The sequence below is a fragment of the Myotis nattereri genome (assembly GCF_964212035.1).
Source record: "Myotis nattereri genome assembly, chromosome: 14".
Classification (NCBI taxonomy): domain Eukaryota; kingdom Metazoa; phylum Chordata; class Mammalia; order Chiroptera; family Vespertilionidae; genus Myotis; species Myotis nattereri.
This window is the reverse complement of record NC_138089.1, coordinates 57866605-57880549: the sequence shown is the minus strand read 5'-3', so window position 1 is coordinate 57880549 and position 13945 is coordinate 57866605. Positions and strand designations below refer to the sequence as shown.

At 52.8% G+C, this 13945-nt stretch overlaps 1 protein-coding gene across 1 annotated transcript in view; it reads right to left on the bottom strand.

The window, feature by feature from the left end:
* The window catches only part of CNTN4 (contactin 4), a 402127-nt gene extending 391875 nt beyond the window's left edge, over positions 1-10252 (bottom strand). The window contains exon 1 of the mRNA XM_081106270.1: positions 10127-10252. The gene's annotated coding sequence lies outside the window, so the exon portion shown is untranslated. The remainder of the gene's footprint in view (positions 1-10126) is intronic.
* Positions 10253-13945: the final 3693 nt, after the last annotated feature.

Sequence of the window (13945 nt, the reverse complement as noted above, 5' to 3'; positions counted from 1 at the left end):
GGGTTTTTATCAGGAGGGAGAGGGGAAGCAGAACAAAGAAATTAGAGGGAGAAGGTTGAAAGTTCTCTTCTTGTAAGCCAGCACAGTCCATTCTGCTGATTATCTTGAAACTGGTCAAGCAGAGGTCTGATGTTTATGGTTAAGAGTCAGCAAGAATCCTGGTACAGGAACATCCAGTTGCTGAGTTCAGCCTCCTCCCCAAAAGCTAGTTTCTGGAACTCTTACACAAATATGCTGCTTATCCATGGGTTACATATTAGGTAACAATTCATATTCTATAAAAACACTTTTAACAGACACACTATTAAAAGGATAGAGGGGTGGGTTACAGGACAATGTCCTGCATTTCTCCCAAGCTCCCAGGAAACGCCAATCTAGAGATGAAAATGGCACCAAGGTCCTGGGCAAATCCCCTATGTCACTGATGTCCTGTTTTGAACGACAGACTGCCTACCTCAGCCCAACCGGAATGGACTTTCCTAGTCAATGAGAAGTCGGGAACCCAACATCAAGGATCAATAGCCAATTCAAATAATTCCCACGGATGGATAACGTGTTATATTATTTTCCGATATACGGGGACAGCCCCTCCACTACCTTCAGTTACTCAGGTCATGGTGGAAATCGGGGGATGTGAAATCCATCCATGTAACTATGTTTCTGTGGCTTTAACATCTACAAGCCTATGAAGGTAGACATGCGGGATTTCTACCAAACTTTCCACTGAAAGTATTCATTGGGACTTGAACAGATATGTGGCCTGGTGGCCAGAGAATCACTTAGAAACTGTAGTACGTGCTGCATCTTGGCCATAATCTAATAGCAGAGAATGCTGAGCTTTAATGGTGAGAAGCCCACAGTCAGGCTGATTTCTATGAGAGAATCACAGGTTAGGTTCTATATGGTCTAAATACATGGATGGGGGTCAGTCACGAACTAACATTCTCATGGGAGTCAGCTTAGTAGGTAGCAGGGGAAACTGTAAATCACAATGGAAAACAGTAAATAAGTTCTTATTGTATGGTTAGTAATATAGAAAGAAATATAAAAGTAATTAAAGCATCTAAGTCAGGAGGGTAAACGATGAACTATAAACAAAACACTGTTATTTGACTTCCATAAACAAACAGTAAACCTACACACAGGAAGGAGGCAGAGAAACATTCATTCTTTAAAGGTTATACAAATGCATGGAAGTAAAGTAGCGTGAACCTCTCTCTCTTCAGATGTGTCAACTTCCCTGGCGGCGCACATATTAACAACATGCCAGTCCTCACTGCGGCGCTCGAGAAGCTGTAAGACTCACAGCACCATGAAGAATGCTCTTCAGAGTAAACACAAATGGACCCCTTAGTGCTGCATTCCAGATTTTAAAAATGTGTACACCTTCTTTACATTTAATTCTCCTGTGACTAAAAGCAACGTGCTTAGATTCCTGTTCTGTGGTATGTGGGCACCCCCCCACACACACACCCCCAGGTTTGCAGGATAGGCTGCCGCTGAAGGAGAAGAATGCGCAGAATTCACTATTTCCTTCTTGTTAATAAGGAAGATTCTTGACGGCAGCCAAAACCATGTCTCCAAGTGAAACCTCAAATAGCGCTACCGCACCAGGGGCTCTCTAATCGTGACCCTAAGATGAGGACAGCATTGCTGCCAGGCCGCCCGGGGAGATGGCATGTCTCCCCACAGATGAAGTCACTGGATGGGGCATTTTAAAAGAATGGCATTTCACTTATTTCTTCAACCACACAAGTATCAGGCTGAATGAGGCATCAGGAGAATAAGACCGGAATGATAAGTTCAGCTATTTTAGGAATGGTCTAATTGCATCCTGGGCAGCAGGCTGTGTGTTTACACAGCCCTGCAGGGACCCCCACCCCCAAACCCCGCCCCCCCACTGCAGAATGAGGAAAGTGACGCTGAGAGAGGTCACGCTGAGAGGGGTAAAGGCCCTGTTCTGGCCCAAGAGCCAGCAGCTGTGGACCCAGCATTGGAATCGCCCATCTTCGGGGCTTTTGAATTCGCACAGCACAAACAGCGTCTGCACCTGTGCGGACTGGCTCCCACCCTAAAACTCGGAACTCGGATTAACAGGAGCTCCTCACATCCTGGTCCTTTTCTTAACAGCTAACCTTCATGTACTGATGGGAGGAGCTACATTAGAAGAAAATGACTAAGGTTTGTAAAAGCTCGTTAACTCCTAAGAACAAAAGACTGCTGCTTTGAATAACAGTAACAGTTATTTTCCCCAAAGTACTCATCTCTGTTACAGCCCATACTATAGACTAGGACAGTGGTCGCCAACCTTTCAGACCTCACGGACCCCCAGTGGTCTGCAGACCACCGGGTGGCGACTGCTGGACTAGGTACTGGGGAATTGCTACTAATGAAGGAACTGAGCGGCATTTGTGGAAGCATGAATTCACAATAACTGGGTTTCCACATGCACACATGTCCCTGCAACGTACCTACGGGGTCTCAGTGACGCTAAGAAAGAAAAAATAGAAGGGAAGCTACTAGGAATTCTTTAAATTTCTCTTTATTGCTGAGAGTATTACAGATGTCCCCTTTTCCCCCACTGACCCCTTCCTCCTCACTGCCGTCCTCTGCCCAGGCCTGCACCCACTGCTGCCTCTGTCCCAGGCTTGTGCATCGATGCATATCAGTTATTTGGTTGATCTTCCCTCCCCCGCGCCCTTCCTTCGGAGATCCTTCAGTCCGTTCCATGCTCCCATGTCTCTGGATCTATTCTGTTTGTCAGTTTATTTTGTTCGTTAGATTCCACTATGAGTGAGCTCCTGTGATACTAGGAATTTTAGGTTAGAATCTAGTAGCTGGTGGATGAGACCTCGGAATGTGCTGAAGACAAGAGAAAGGCACGTGAGTGGCCAGTGAAGACCAGGTGCTCAGGGGGCAGCCTTTCGGGACATTTACTGCTCGGCAGGTAGGTCCCCCCCTCCCATCACCCCACACAGAAAGCTTCGGGACCGTGATTCTCCGCCAGTGAAAACAAATACAGGTGACAATGCTAGCAAGGCAGTGAGGCCACTTCTACCGCAGGACGGCCCACTCGACCTCTCGGGCCCTCCCGCAGGAGACGGGAGGAGACGGCCGTGAAGGTGAGTGAGAAAGGTCCATGAGACCCTCCTCTCATCACGAGGGAGCCTTCAGCACCCCCCTCAGAACACACTCACACGATTCAAGGCGGTGTGAGTGGCTGTGGACTTGACTTTCAGGTCCACAGACAGGAAGAAGCAGCGAGTCCAAGTGGCCAGTTCACAGGAGCAAGGGACAGCGCAGACGGTCACTGTCTGAGATGGGCCACTGTCCCACTGCCCCTTGGAATGTTGGCTGCTTGAACAAATACACAAGCATCTGCATGTACCATGTTCTGTGTGCACTGCAAACATTACAGCTCAGGGCTGATGCCCTGGGCTTGCAGAGGGGGTGCTGCCCACAGCACCTGGTGAGGGAGGTCCCACCAACTTCACCCACAGACTTCACACACGGCTATGGGGAGGGTGGAGAGTATGTTCTAGATCAGTGATGGCGAACGTTTTGAGCTCAGCGTGTCAGCATTTTGAAAAACCCTAACTTAACTCTGGTGCCGTGTCACATGTAGAAATTTTTTGATATTTGCAACCATAGTAAAACAAAGACTTATATTTTTGATATTTATTTTATATATTTAAATGCCATCTAACAAAGAAAAATCAACAAAAAAAATGAGTTCACGTGTCACCTCTGACACACATGTCATAGGTTCGCCATCACTGCTCTAGATCATACATGGCCTCTGCTTCAGCCCAAGCCCCTACTCTAAGCTCATCATGACGACCCTGCATCATGTGGAAGGAAATCGTATTCCCTACTGATTTCAAGGGGGAAGGAGTATTATTTTACATTTAAAAACACCAACTATTGTGAAAGACAAACCTCTATTTCAATTGCTTAGTTCCAAGAACTGGAGATAACGTGCTTGTGTTGTAACTTTTCCCAGGAATGAGCAGCATTACTTACGGAGCATGACCTCTTTGAGGGTGTCCCTCCGCTGATGAACCACAGTAGAAGCGGTGGGCGGGCTCCGCTTCATCTGCTAATCCCGAGGAGTCTGGAATCAATAGCTGGCTAATAGCTCATCACATGAGGCACCAACGACCAACAGTCATCTTTGCATCTGAGAGCTGAAGAGCTCTCCTGATACTGATGATGAGACTGAGTTTGTGAGGCTCCGATGGTGGCCGTGGGCCTAGAATCAGGCCTCACAAAACATATGTGGGGGTTGAGTCATGCCATTTTTCTGTTCGATTTTCTTCTCCTCCTAACTGGACCCTTCTCAGCGTAAGCACACTCCCGTGGCCACATCTGTCCTCCCCGGAAATTTCCAGGACAAGCTGACGAGGCACAGGTGGCGTGAAGGGCCAGGCCAGGGCTTTTCCATGTACAGCCTTGCAGGGTACAAGTATTTTTATACACAGGAGTTCAGCCCAAAGGTGGCGAGGACATTGTATCGGTGACAACAAAGGAGCGTTCTGTGCTCATTTCAGAAACCTCAAGATCATTACAGAGTCAGCGGCACTTCTGCATCCTACCCTCATTTTCTCGGGAGGCTGAGTCCCTTCCCAGAATCGCACCATTCTGATTTCATTCGGAGTGAAAAACAGGTATTCTGAGGGTTCTGAGCTGAAATTACCCGGCTCACATACGGAAAATATTTTCTCTTCCAAAAACCATGAAAGTTGTTGACTTTGGCTTTTAATAAGCAAAAAGAACCCCTAAAACCTTATCTAAAAACGAACCAATCTTACAGCCAGCTCTTGCCTTCTCAAGTTTTAAACACCAGAAGCACCTTTAAAAATATTTCCTACCCCAGCTGCTGACCCGTTTGTCTACCATCAGCAGCTCCAGGTGACAGGAATGCTCCCTGACAGGTGCTGTGGGTAGTAAGTGGATTTTCGGTGCCCGCCCTGTTGCAGGCGGGAGTTACCATGAAGGGTGTTCGCAGGCGCTCAGGAGGGAGGCCTGTGCTGAGGACCCGCAGGCAGCGCTCACACAACCATCCCAGAACCGGTGCCCGCACCACCTGATTTCATAGATGTGCCCAACTAAGTGGCCTAATGCATAGCGTCTTCCAACGATCTGAACAACCCTACGAACTGCCCGGTGTCCCTTCACACAGCGGATGATACTGAAACCCAGGAAAGGCCGGGAAGGTGCCATCACATACAGTTCACGCGGCGATTACAGGCTGAACTTAGATCTGGGAAGAATCTGTCTGACTTCCAGTTTCAAGCTCTTGCCCTTCTCAGGGACTTGCACGGTGCTGACAGGTGAATAACTTACAGAAGGGGGAGCAACCGTCTGTCAGGAGTTCCCAGGTTTTATCACTGAACGCCCAGCATCCTGGGACCCGCTCACTCTCAGGAACACTAGTAGGACTGGTCCCCTTCGTGGCGGGTGCTGTCACGGGTGTGGAACACCACCCATCAGGGGTGCATACGGAGATGGTCACCATACCCACGCCCCAGTGGTACCGAGAGAGGCTTAACCCAGAAACGTGGCATACAGCCTCGCGGGAACCGTTATGAACATGGCGGGAAAGACGCCAGAGGAGACCAGACCTGGAGGCCGTGTGAGCAAAGGTGCAGAGAAAACCTCACAACAGGTTCCCCAGTGGGGAACCAGCCTGGCGTGGCGGCTGCTGTGGGCCTGAGAAGGGGACACCCTAGGGGGTCCAGGGTCAGCCTCCTAGAGGGGGCTGGTCACATCCCCTCTCAGCTCTGCAGGGAGGGAGGCATGGCAGGAATGACAGCAGATGCCACACACTTTGGCACGGGACCTTTGCTTCATTCTAAGGGCATGGAATTGCTGTGAGGGACACAGGCAACTGGCATGCTGGACGAGTTCAGGAAAAATCAGAAAACTAGATTTCCACCCTGGCCGGGTGGCTCAGTTGGTTGGAGTCTCATCCTGATATGCCACGGTTGTGGGTTCAATCCCCGGTCAGGGCACATATAAGAATCAAACAATGAGTGCATCAACAAGTGTAACAACAAATCGATGTTTCTCTTTCTCTCTCTTGTTCTCTCTAAAATCAATCAATCAATCAATAAAGAAAGAGATAGAGGCATAAACCGGACAATTTGCTCATGAAAATGAAAAAAAACCCCTGTGGGTGGCGGGGGAGGGTCCTGGATCCTGACCCAGATAAACCCACATCATATCGAATTCACTGCAGCACATTTTAGATTCGATGCAGTTTATTTTCCTTCCTTGGCATTTTTAAATTCTCCAAGTTTTTCAGACAGACAGAAGGAAGAGCAGTCCAGCAGATAGAGCAAGAAAAGTAGTGAAGCAAGAACTAAAAAGCGGCAGAGTGAGGCTGTTAAGAAATAACTGAGCACATCTCTGGTGAGAGGAATGCCCCCTGAGCAGGTGCTTGTCTGAGAACCTGGCACAGGCCAGTGACTTCCCTTCTCAGCCGGCTCCCCTCCGCTATCCGGAACACCTGTCTGGGAGGGCAAAGTGCTGGGGAAAGTACTTCCAGCACAGTGAGCGCTGTGCATGTATTAGCATTTTTTCCTTATATCTGTCCGGGTTTTTCCATCAGGAAGAGGGGTGGGGAAGGAGGGGAGTGACATGCGGTGAACATGGACAAGACCTCACACATAATAACTGCGCGTCAGAGAACGCTGTCCCCCACCCCGCCTCCGTCACAGTGAGTCCTGGAAATGGGGTGAAAACTAGAGATCCGACGACTCGGGTCTGGGCACGGACCTTCCTCAGGTCTGCCTCCTTCCCATGCTTGATGGGGACGAGCAGGGGACGCGCAGGGGATGAGCAGCCGGTGCTGTGTGGACAGCTGCACAGCTGGGTGAAGGCTGGGTGTCCAACCCCACCTGGAGGAGTGCTGTCACCATCACCCACCTGGGCCTTCACACGAAATACGTTTACTTCTCATCTGACTTCCTGGATTCGCCTGTACAGCTGTTAACCTGCCCAATCTAACACCGCCCAGCTCGGTACCTCACACAGATGCAGCCCAAAGTGTGCAGCTAAGGAAAGGGGGACTCAAGGGAGTTATCAGGTGATCTCGTCCACCATCATGACTGTAGCAGGTGGCAGGGCCACATTCGGTCTGAGCCTCCCCCATCCGCACATGAGCCCATTGGTTATAGGGCTCAGGTCCCTGGCTGTTCTGCAGTGGACACGGTGCCAGGGGTGCAGACACAGTGCCAGGGTGCTGCATGGCAGAGGCACAGGAGAGGACAGAGCACCAGAGGTGCAGACACAGCTGAATGGCAGGGCCAGAGGTGCTGAGAGGAAGGTAAACAGTCCCACACCCTCAGCGATCCCCAAGGCGGGGCGGACACCCCAGGGGCTGCCCAAGCCGATCGCTGGAATACAGAAAGTCAGCATTGGAACTGCAGTTTCATAACCTTCCCTTTTCTTACCCTTCAGTTGCCTTCAGTGTGTTTTAGAAGCAGTCTATCGCCACACCAGGATATGTGTATAAGGTATAAACAACCCTAGTGATGTAGGTCAAATGTTCTTCTGATAATATACAATCAAAATAATACGGAGACCAGCAAGTCCAGCTAATAAGTCGGGGCTCCTTCACCAGACTGCACCGCTGAGCTCCGGGAAATAAAAACTGCGAACCTCTCGCATCTGTGCGCACAGGCTTCTCGCTGCTGACCATGGGAAGTAGCTTAACTCTATTTAAATCACATACAAGCCTGCTGTCACAAAAGATGAAATGCTTTAGATAAAAAGGGAGATTGAGACTAACGTTTACCATGCCTATGTCTTGGAACATAGAATCCAACAGGTTAAAACTTTTCTCGGATAAACTTCGCTGAAAAGACAGAACTATAATGGGGGGTGGGGGTGGGGGGGGGGAGTAGATTCTGCTGAGGAGCTTAATTATTCAGATATTCAGATTACCTTTCGTTTTTTAAAGTATATTTTTATTGATTTCAGAGAGAAAGGGAGAGGGAGATAGAAACATCAATGATAAGAGAATCATTAATTGGCTGCTTCCTGCACGCCCCCTACTGGGGATCAAGTCTGCAACCTGGGCATATACCCTGACTGGGAATTGAACATGACCTCCTGGTTCATAGGTTGATGCTCAACCACTGAGCCATACCGGCTGGGCTACCTTTAGTTTTTAAGACCTAAATTGAAGGATCAGATATCCTGTGCACCTTTCAGAAGAAAAATTCTAGCTGAAATATTTAGTGGGTAGAGGGAAGATTCGAAGACCTACTTCTGAATAAAGAGGAGGGAGAACTAGTAAAATAGATGGATGATGACAAATCCAACATCATTGGAAAGGCCTGTTCTCTATCAGGGCTAAGGACCCCCTCCCCCAATGAAGCCACCACAGAAATAGGTGCAGAACTGACCACCCTCCCCCATAAGGAACTGGAAAGTGCGCTCATACAGGCTGCAATCAAGCCAATCTGCTCCTACTAAACCTTCACGTGGCTCTGACCTGCCCCTTAAACAAGTCATTGCGCAGGGAGTCTGGGCCCCTCCTTGAAAAAGGCCAGTTTTCCCAGCTTGGCGCCTACCTGGCAGGGTCCAGACTGAAAAACAACAGGTTGACGCCCCTCCTCCCCAAGCCGGGCAGTGAAGCCAGTTTAAACAAACAGACAGCAATCAATAGGTTTTCCAAGGCGGCCGCAATCAAACCGCCCTGGAACCCGTTCCCGAGCCTCAGGAATCACACGCCCAGGCCCTGCGGAGATGCACACCGGTCTTGAATGAAAAGATGAGGAATAAAGTTAAGGGGAAGGTGAATTTTCTCAGGAACGCCACGGAAATCATCTCCAAGGGCTGCCTCCCCAGCGCGAGTTTTTTTTTGTTTTTTTTTCTCCCACGGGGCAGAGACAGAGAACCAACTTGCCCATCAGCCCAGAGGAGGTGCCAGGGGACACCAGCCTGGTGGACGCCCTGGGCCCCTCCCTTCCGTAAGCGGCCTGCACCTTCAGCCTCAGAAGCACCAGAGAAGGAACTGTGCCTGGACACATCCGGTTCCCATCACAGCAAAGAGCACAGGGCGCTCATGAAATTCAAACCCAGGGTCCGCAGCAAGCACTGTCCCCAGCCAGGTAGATCCCAGCAGGAAAACTAGAGAAAGTTCGGGGAGCATTGCTCCTCCCCAGCCCCTCCCTGCAAATGAACCCCCACTCCCTTTGGGCCCCCCTGCGCGCAGACCCCCACTCCCGGGTCATCACCCCAGCTCCCCCTGCACTCCCTGGGCCTCCTGTGCGCTGCAGATGCGGAGACCCCGCAGCCGGCAGTGTCCCCAGCAGCCTGTCTCCTCCTTGCGGGCTATGCTGATGCCCATGTTTTCAGGCACAGGACACCCCAAGTGGCTCAGGGAGACCCGGCGCCCACGTTCTGCGACCCTCCTGTCCACACCTGTCACAGCCAGAAAATACAGACAGGAAGCACAGAGGGGACACGCTGGGCCGCAGACCCCGCTCCCAGGGCACCAGTGGCTGGGTGTCAGAGGGGAGCCCAGCTCGACAGAGGAGTGGGGGTCTCGCGGAAGGAGCCAGGAGGACCCCGCCTCCAAAAGACTGCAAATGCTCCCCGAAGTGGCCGGAAATGAACAGCACCCCACACACACTAGCTCCCTAGGCAGAGCGGGTTGCAGGGACGCGCCACTGAGCAGGGACCCGGCGGGTGGCTGGCACGCGGGGCGTCCCCAAAGCCTGGGGATCCGACACCGCGGTCCCCAGGGCTCCGCTACCTTCGTCCCAAGTCCCGGCCCCGCAGCCCAAGTTTGCCGTCCACACTCGCGGGGCCAGGCGCCCAAAGGGGCACCCGCAGGAAGGCTCGCCCGGGTGCAGGGCCGACCCCAAGGTCCCCGTGGCAGGACGGCACTGCGCCCCCAGCGGGGTAGCGCCTCGCAGCCCAACAAACTTATTCCTGCCGAGGAGCAGTGGGGGACCGCGGGGCAGCGGGCCCGGCCTCCTCCAGCTTAGGGTCCGGCGACACTGGAGCCCGGGGCGACACTGGAGCCCGGAGCCCCGCTGCACCGCCGCCCCCAGGACCTGCCCTGTCCCCAAACCCAGAGCCGGACACAGGCAACGGGCGCCCCACTCACCTCAGCACCTGCGCGGCGCCGCCACAGCCCAGGCGCAGGCACCGGGCACCCGGCGCCGTCTGTGGGCCGGCGGGGAGGCAGCGCTGCCCACTCGCCACCAATCCGGGTGGAACCCGGGCTCCGTGTGGGGCCGGGCTCCCGCCTCCTCGCTCGCGCGGCGGCGGAGAAAACCTGGCGCTGCGGCTCCGCGCGGCTGGCGGCTCCAGGTCGGAGGAGGGGCGCCTGGGGAGGGGCGCGCGGGAGGCGGGCACGCGCAGGGGCTGGAGGGAGCGCAAGGTACGGGGTGAGCACAAGGGAAGGGGTGCGTTCAGGGGATGGGAGCGCGCACAGAGGCCGCGGGAGCGCGCAGAGGGGAGGCGGGGCGGAGGCCTGAGCATGCTCGGAGCGCGGCCGGAGCGGCGGGGCACACCTGCCCGTCCTGCCCGCGAGGAGACCCCCAGGCCCAGAGCGCAGAACTGGGGCAGGGGCCCCGCCTGAGCCCCAGACGCGAGACCACCTCCTGGGTTCCCAGGCCCGGTGCGGACAGGCGCTGTGGCGCTTAGCGACTGGAAGATGCCGGCACGATGCCGCTTCCTTTACTACCTGCGGACTGGGGCCCAAGGAGGCGCGACATGCCCGCGTCCCCAAACCTCAGGCCTCGGGGAGATGCGGGACCGGAGGCCCTCTAAGGCGCCCTCGCCAGGGAAACCACAGTCTGCTGGGGGGCGAGGGGTCCAGGCCAGGGGTGGGTGGAGGGACTATGGAGAACTTGGGGAGTCGGAGCTTTGGGAAGGTCCTACCTGCCTGTCCCCAGGCGGAGGACGCTGGCCGCACAGGCGGTGTCCCCACCGCGAGGCTCCCACGGGCTTGCAGCGGGTGTGGGTGGGGGCGCTGTCGCGAGGAACTGTGCGCGCCTTAGGGGGGCTCTGTTGTTCTAACGCATGTGCTTTCGGACAGTGACCTTACCATGCTCCCTGAACAGTATGGGCCTCCTGGTTTCCCGCAGAAATGGCTCCTCACCCTGCTCCCAACTCAGGGCAGTGGGAGAGATGGGCCCAGCGCCCCGTCCAGGCAGGGAGGGTGGCCGGCGGGTCGGCGGGGGGAGAAGCTGCGAGGAGGAGCAGGTCTGCAGGGAGCTCCCAGCACCCCGGGCCCGGCTCCCCGCTGTGGGGACCCCGCCTCCTCTCAGAACCCGGATCCTTCAGCCCCAGCACAGCGCCCTGCCCTCTCCAGGGCCACGCAGACCTCCCCTGCCATCTCCCTGGTACCGGAAAGGCGACAACAGGGAAACTATTTTAAACCACTCAGTAAGCAAACACCCAACTCCCACAAATATAAGCAGCCACCTGCTTCGCTCCGCGCTTTCTGTTGGAATTCCTAGTGGGAAGCGCACATTCAGACGTGGTGGGAGGTGGCGGTGTGGTCCTTATCACTTCAGCTGCTTCCCTGTCGCTGAGATTCAAGCTCTGAGGAAGCTTTTGGTTCGCCGCCCCCCCCCCCCCTCGCCCCCATGTTTCTCGATTGGTTAAACCTGGAGAGAGAGGCTAAGTATCTTCCCTGGGTGTCGTGTTTCTCGTTTCTCTCTCAGAAGCACTTTTGTGAAACTGCAGCCTTGGTGAGGCAGTTGTTTTTCATGGTAAATAACTAGTTAAGATGAACTGTCTCCACTCTGAAGGCTTTTGCTCCTCTGCCAGAAACAGGACTTATAATGTAATATTTTTGAGATTCTTTTTCTACACCGAGTCAAATTAAACATAAAAATGCACGATTTTCAGTAAAAATATGTAACTAAAAAATGTCTGGCCAGAAGATATCAGGGGAAAAAAAATTCCTTCCTATACATACATATTCTTCACGTGTTCAGGTAAAAAGTGATATTTTAGACTCAAAATTGTAAGGAGTAAAGTGGGCTGTCACATTCTCCCAAAGAGACTGCACATTGAAGCAATGTTCAAAGTGTTCTGAAGATTTCAGCCAGAGTCCCTTAGCAATGTTTCTAAATTTCAAAGGTAAACATTTTATTTTTATTTTTCCCTTTAGCCCTTCCTCTGTCTGCTCTTGCTGGGTGTTGCATTCTGGTCTGAGCTGGGAAACCAGACATGACCCAGACCTAGCCTCTGCAGCCAGTTCTCCTATAGTCAGAGTCAGGCACCTGGGGGGTGTTGAGGGGACATCGGTTACATCAGGGCCACTGACCAGCACTTCAGCTTGACCATCACTCCCCAACGTTTCCCAAGAACAGCTGCTATTTTAAAGGCGACCACTAATCCAGTCCCTTTTTCCCATCCCACAGGGAGGTGAGGCTCAGCTGCCCCCTCCCTGAAGCTCTTGGACTGGGGAGTATTCCCAGGAGAGCCAGCCTCCCAGGTGTGTCCCTGCATATCTGACCCTGGCAGGGTCCCAGTTCCTGGCTCCGGAAGCTGTCACTGGGATTCTCGGGGGTTGGGGGTGGTGCTCCATGGAATGCATGAATGCTGCCGCAGCCAGTTCAGTGCCACTGGCCTGTGCCTGGCTCCCTATCCCTGCAGGAATGAACCACTGCTTCTATCAGGATCTGAAAATCATCACCATGGCAAAGCCGTGGGGAGTCCCCCTGCCCATTTAGCTCAGGGAGCATGTAAGCAGAGAGCAGCAATCACTGCCCCCCTTATTCCCCCCCATAATTATTTGCACACATATGTGAAGTTTACTTCCAGGTCTTTCAATACAGGAGCCTCTGTGTGGACACAAGGTCACCTCTTACACTGATTACATCCATTTGAATGAGGTCTGATAACTCTTAAGGGAAATCAACACTGAAAATGCTTTTGACGTTTTGGAGACATGGGCGGAATACATCATCAGGTCAGACGCAGCAGGCAACAGCCCTACAAGTCCAGGAAGGACCTCTCTGTCCACTCTCCTTCCTCCTCCCACACACCTGAGCATCACAGGAAACTGCCACATTGGATTGGATGCAAGGAAAGGACACGCAAACCCCACCCTCTTTGTTCTAAAGGACTTGGGTAGGATCAGGTGCAAGTGCCAATCAGGTAAAACATACCCGAGGTTGATCATATTGTTTATTTTCAATGTATTAGGTGCCTGGATAGATCTCCAGGTATAAACCATCACTTGCATCCTATCCCAGTCCTTAAAATAGCTGCTGTAGACATGCTGTGATCTCGTGGATAAACTGTAATCAGGTGGACAGAGCGATTGTTTAAAGGACTGTGTCCTGAAGAGTGTGGGTGTAGCGCTGCAGCCAGGTGAGGCCTGTAGACCAGCCTTCAGGGCTCCCTCCCAGGCAGTGTGTTAAGTGACTAAGAGATGGTGAAGCTTAAAAATAAGGACATCAGAATAATAAAGGCCTCATCTTGGGATAAGGGCAATTAGCACACAAAAGCACAGTTAACTGCCAGGAAGGCTGTGACAGGGCCAAGGCTAGAGTCAAAGTAAAGGAGAAGCCCGAGTCCCACCAACACCCCAGACTAGACTTCTTTACAAATGCAGCTGTGAGCCCCCCCACCCCACCCTCCCCTCCGAACTGAAGCCACTGAAGTGGTAATGGGAATCCCTCAGCCCTGCTGACCAGATCCCCAATAAACAGCACAAAACTTTGAAAAATGTGGCACCAAACAGACGGCAAACAGGAGAATTCCTTACACCACGAGAGATCAAACAGACTCCAACTGAGAGGGTGGACAACTCTAAGGTTTCACTGCTCTGTGTCCACAAATGACTGGCCGCGAAAATGCCACACATATGGACTGTAAATATGTTGTAGTAAGTAGGCAAATTCGCACCCATCCTCTGGGAGCGGGGTCTGTGGCGTGTCCCCTCTGCGCTTCCTGTCTATAT